The sequence below is a fragment of the Buteo buteo genome, chromosome 30 (assembly GCF_964188355.1).
Source record: "Buteo buteo chromosome 30, bButBut1.hap1.1, whole genome shotgun sequence".
Classification (NCBI taxonomy): Eukaryota; Metazoa; Chordata; class Aves; order Accipitriformes; family Accipitridae; genus Buteo; species Buteo buteo.
In genome coordinates, this window is record NC_134200.1 from 1880370 (window position 1) to 1886479 (window position 6110).

Here is a 6110-nt window from a genome sequence, read left to right on the forward strand (position 1 = left end):
ATCAAATTTGGGTACAAATGGAGAAAATCTGAGACCATTGTGCAAAAACTAATTGCTGAGGGTTATGAACTGGGGAGGAGACTGTGGCAGAGAAAGGCAAGGGTCATGGCATATCATGGGATGTTTGGGAAAGAGAGGGCTGCAAGGGGCCAGGTGCCTGTGGGGAGGTGGCTGGTCAGTGCTGGTCTGGCCAAAGCCTGTGCCTGATCACTGCCGTCTGTCCTGCTGATTCTAGTGGTTTCAGTTGCGGTAAAGTTAATTAACTAACTTCATAGTAACTTGTGTGGGGCTATGTTTTAGATCTGTGCTGGAAGCAGTGTTGCTAACACACCAATGTTTTAGTCATTGCTGAGCAGTGCTTGCACAGCGCCACGGCATTTTCTGCTTCTCACGCTGCCCTGCCAGCGAGTAGGCTGGGGGTGCAGAAGATGTGGGGAGGGGACACAGCTGGGACAGCGGACCCCAACTGACCAAAGGGATCTTCTGAGCATAACACAGGATGTCATGCTCAGCAATAAAAGCTGGGGGAAGAAGGAGGAAAGGGGGAGGGTTCAGAGTGACAGTGTTTGTCTTCCTAAGTAACCATTATGCATGGTGGAGCCCTGCTTTCCTGGAGATGGCTGAACACCTGCCTGTCGATGAGAAGCAGTGCATGAATTCCTTATTTTGCTTTGCTTGAGTGCACAGCTTTTGCTGTACTTATGAAACTGTCTTTATATCAACCAATGAGTTTTCTCACTTTTACCTTTCCTATCATCTCTGCCATCCTGCTGCAGAGGAGCAAACGAGCAGCTGCGTTGTGTTTAAGTGACTACCAGAGTCAAACTACAACATTTATTAAACTCTGCTCCCAGCTTTTTTCTGTGTGAGTAGGCTCACTGCTGTGTGTGTTTGGGCGTGAATGTGTGTACAGGCTTTGCTGGTCAATTCTAATATATGAACCACCTGTGGAACCTTTGCATCCGATCAGCCTGAGAGGGGAAACAGGATGGGGCCCATTGTGTTGCTCATGGTTGTGTAAATGCTGCTGTCAAGGTGCTGCTTATTTAAGCAACCCAGGGAAGACTCCAGGTCCATGACGTCTGGTCTTACTGGGGACTTTAATAACCCTGACACTCACTAGAAGTGGAGCACAGCAGGATGCATGCTGTCCAGCAGATGTCAGGACACAGTCAGGAGGGATTGGCCACACGAAACCTCATGCTATGCAGTAAAGGTTCATCCAAAGTCCTGCCTCTAAAGTGGATGAAGGCTCTGAAATGACATAGGACAGGGACTGCCTAGGCGGGTAGCAGCTCTGCAGGAAAGGCTCTGCTGATCTCTGGGTCACATTAGGCAAAAGAGGAGCCATCAGCCAAGATGGCCAACAACATCCTGGGCTGTAGGAGCAGGAGCACAGCCAGTGGAAGTGATTATCTCCCTCTGCTCAGCACTTGTTACACCACCGCCAGCATACCTGCCCAGGTTTTGGTTCCTCACAATGCCAGAGAGACACTGGCAAGCTGGAGAGCCACAAAAGTTCAGCAGAGGGCCACAGAGATGGTGAGTGTTGGAGCACTTGCCCTGCTAGGAGAGGCTGAGGGAGCTGGCCTTGTTCAGGCTGCAGAGTGGAGGGCTGTGCACAGAGGGTGTAACAGACATGCCTTGCCTACAGTGAGGTATCCAAGAAGACACTGTGGTGCAAGGCAATGAGCTGAAAGACGAGAGGGTAATGCTCAATGTAGGGAGAAACTTTTGCAACATGAGGACAGTCAGAAATGGGAAGCCATTTCCCAGAGATTTCGCTGCCTCCATTCCTGGCAGTTTCTCAGACCCATCTGGATAAAGCCATGAGAAACCTGGTGTGAGCCTGCTTTGAGTGTAGTGTTCTCTACAGATATCTAGCAAAGTCCCTTCCAGCCTGTATGACACTTTCATTCCTCACCCTTCATGTCCTCAACATGAGGGAAAGCACTCAGGTTCCCTCTGACTGTGGAAATAATTCACATCAGGTACAGGGCAGCATCACAGGCACCCCAAACCGTCCCAGTGACATCCCTGGCCTCATCTTTCATTTACTGGTTCCCTTTTCCCACTCTCAAATTCTTCATTCTTATCATCCTCACACCTTCCAAGAAGTCCAGCCTCCCCTGGCTGGCTGGCATGGAGGTAATTTTCTTCACAGCAGCCTGTACGGTTCCATGTTTGGGATTTGTGACCAAACCAGTGTTGAATACACCCCATGTTCTAGCTATTGCTGAACAGTGCTTGCACAGGGCCAAGGCTTTTGCCATTACTCGTGCTTCCCTGCCAGTGAGTAGGCTGGGAGTGGGCAAGAAGTTATGAGGGGCTGTAGGGTTCGGCGTTCGGAAGATCTTGCGATGTCACGGTAAGTTAGAGGGTTAGTCGCAGCCTTAGGACGTACCTGTAATCCCACCTCCCCTTGTTAGTATAAAAGGAATTAACTGCACAATAAAAGGCAGAAGTTGGCGCTCACACTGCGTGTGTTAATCTGTCTCTTTGCCTGGTCTGGGGGTTGATCAGTGATCTAAGCGTGGCACCTTGATATGCGGCGAGCGCTACATAATGGTGACCCTGACGTGATCGGTCGCACTAGGTGACGATGGAGCTTGCGCAAGCGATTAAGGTGTTGAAAGTGTTGGCTGATGAGGTGGGTGCCCGCGGAATGGTAGGAGGGGCCCCACGGGCGAATGCATCCTATGGGTGCTGCGCTGGGGAGGGATGGGCTCTCCCAAAGAAGTATGAAGTCCCCCAAACTGGGGAGAGATTCGGGAGCTGTTGCTCCAATTTGCGCTCACAGGTGAGCGTAGAGTTTCTGAACGATTGAAAAGTTGGGGAAAAGTGTGTGGGGGGGTGGTCGCGGCAGGACGGAAGGCTGGGGCGTGCTGGTCGGCGGCGCGAGCTGCTTTGTTTGCGGATGAAGCGCCGCCTCAGGAACAGCGGGAGGCAGTGCCCCCGGGGACAGGGAGTCACACTCAGACGAAGTGGGCAGCTGTGGAGCGGGGCTCATAGAGCGGGCCGTCTCTGACTGAGGGTGTAGACACGGAGGGTGAGGCAGAGACGGAGGGTTTTCCTGTAGGGACGGCACCAGCGGGGACGGATGTGCCCCCTCCGCAGTGTCCATGGGGGGTTGCGGCTGGTGGTTCGGCGGGAGTCGGGGAGTGCCTCTTGGACTGGGTTCCAAGCAGGGATGTTAAGGGAGATTTATACCGTCAGGTGAAGGAATGGGAGGAACGGCCACCCTCGGAGGGGGTAACTGGGAGGCAGCGGGGGTTGGAGACTGTGGCAGAGGAGGAAACACCCCCCGCGGGGGAAATCAGGCGCCCTTGCCTGGAGAGCGGGCTGAGCCTCCTGAGCCTTTGCCTGAGCCTGTGCCTGCTGGGCTGTCACCTGCAACCCCTCCGGCGCTTCCTCCGCCCCCTCCCTCCTCCCTCCCTTTCCGCCCCCCCGTCCGCCACCTCGCAGGGGCCGGTGTCAGCTGGCCATGGAGCGGCCGCCGCCAGGTGCGGCCGGCCCCCGGGCAGAACCATCCGCGCCCGTTCATCCATCCCGCCTCTCGGAACCAGAGACGGTGAAACCAACTGCGCCCGCAATAGACGCGGAGCCGCCTGCAGTAGCCGCTGCAGACGAGAGGGAGAGGTATTGGAGGAGAGTAAAAAAAAAGAAAAAAAAAAAAAAAAAGGTGTTTCACTGGAGAGTCCTTCAGAGAGGTTTTTAGAACAGCGTGCCTTATTGTATATAGAACTTGCTTTAGGTAAAAAGTGTGTTAAGCATAATTTGATTAAACATAGTGTGATTACGGAAAGATAGTGTGGGGTAAATGTAAAAGTTAGTTAAAGCCAAAATTAGGGGTAAGGTCTATTTCTATTAATAACCTGGGAACTAGGTTGATTGTGTTTCCACGGATACAGGCCCACGACGGACTCCTGTTGAATTTGTACAATCATCATCATCTGGAGCATCATAGATGGTGTGGTGATATGAATACCATCTCAGTCAAAAACTAATGTATAGGTCACCTTGGTTAACATAACAGGTCAAGATTCTCTGTGCACTGCAACCGCATCATAAAGCCCATGAACCAATAGACAAGATGGCTATGACTTGTGCAGCGCACCTGGCCAGCGAGTGCATGCATCATAGATTGCAACCGAGGCGGACTTTTGGCACCCGCTGGCCACGTGTGCTGAAACCCGTTCCTCCGCAAATGTATAAATACCGGGATTTTCCGAAGAGCATCAGGCTGGTGTATGGTGAGGCCATCGTTGCCTCTGTGGGGACACCCATGGAAAGCTGGCACCTACCAATTGCTGGGCTGAGTTCGCAGAGCAAGATGACACAAGAATGTATGGATGGTTCATCTTCCTCATAGTCCTCATGGTTCAGGTCATTAGGGGTAACAAGTTAACTCAAAGAATTATGGGCATTATTGTAGTTATTGTGATTTTAGTTATTGTAATAATTTTACCTTGTTTGGCTTGTTAAGTAAAAATGGCATCCCTTATAATAGCGCCAGCCAGGCCATTGCAGAACGAGCACATCGAACCTTAAAGACCCTGCTCGATCGGCTTAGGGAGGGGGAGCAGGAGGAGCCCTCCTGGCTACAGGAAAACACGCCTGCTCTCCGTACACAGCGTCTTCTGTTAACTGCGTTAACTTCATTAAATCAGACAGTTCGAGGGAACCTGGAACAGACGGCGGCTCAACGACATTTTATGAACATGGAAGAGAAAGGTCCTTACCTGTTGGTCCGTGTGCGTGACCTTCAGACACGCCAATGGGACGGGCAGTTTGAGTTGCGTTGTCTCGGGCGAGGTTATGCCTGTGTACAGACACCTGAAGGGCTACTGAAATGGGTCCCTAATCGTATGGTTCGTCCCGCCTTAACCTCATAGTGTTTGAGTTTTCTTACAGATTGCTGTCATCCTGTCCTGGCTTGTGACACCTTGGGTATCCGGATGACGTCCCTCTCAGAGTCCATCAATACATGCCTTTATGGGATCCGGCTGTCAGAGCTCGCGGCCAGGAATCTAGGTGCCTCAGACACTAAGCCTTAACATCAGCACACCAACGATAAACTTTATAGAGTAATAGAAGTAATTCTTTCCAAGCCTTAACTTTCAATCTACCTCTTGTGTGAAGTTCTGTAAAGGAGCTCTTTGCTCTGCAGGGTAAATGGGACATTTACGGGTGTTTAAGATAGAGTGTTTTAAAGTAGTTGTAGAGATATGTTTCTACTCATGGCACTTTATATAGTTATTTCTTTGTGTGGAATTGCTCATAACAATAGAAGCCAACTCGTCACGGGGAGGGGAGAGATGTAGGGTTCTGCGTTCGGAAGATCTCGCGATGTCACGGAAAGTTAGAGGGTTAGTCGCAGCCTTGTGATGTACCTGTAATCCCACCTCCCCTTGTTAGTAGAAAAGCAATTAACTGCGCAATAAAAGGCGGAAGCTGGCGCTCACACTGTGTGTGTTATCTGTCTCTTTCCCTGGTCTGGGGGTTGATCAGTGATCTAATCGTGGCACCTTGATATGCGGCGAACGCTACACCCACCAACTAGGATATAATCTATATATGTGGACACCTGATGGTACTTCCACAGCATCAAGGAGCTTGGCTAAAGCATTGTGAGCAAAAGTGGGGGAGTGCTTATATCCCTGGGGAAGTCGATTAAAAGTGTATTGGGTCCCTTCCCAAGTGAAGGTGAACTGGGGCTTGTCCTCTTCCCTTAGGGGAACCATAAAAACATATCCTTGACATCTAAAGCAGCCATCCATGGGTGGGCCACAGCCTGTATTGCTGTTATCACTGAGGTAATACTTGGAAGGGCAGAAGCTAATGGTGGGGTATTACTGTTCAAGCTTCTATAATCAAGTGTTAGTCACTACCTTCCATCTGATTTGTGGACTGGCCAAACAGGAGAATTATAAGGGGAATGTGTGCAACTGATGATCTCTCTTCTCTCCAGATCGTTAATTACTTCCAAAATGCCCCGTTTGGCAGTGGTTGGCAACAGGTATTGAGAGACATGGGTTACTTTAGATTGCGGTAGTGCAGGAGCAACCTGCAATGCTCTCACATGAATAGCCTCTGCTCCCTGCCCCTGA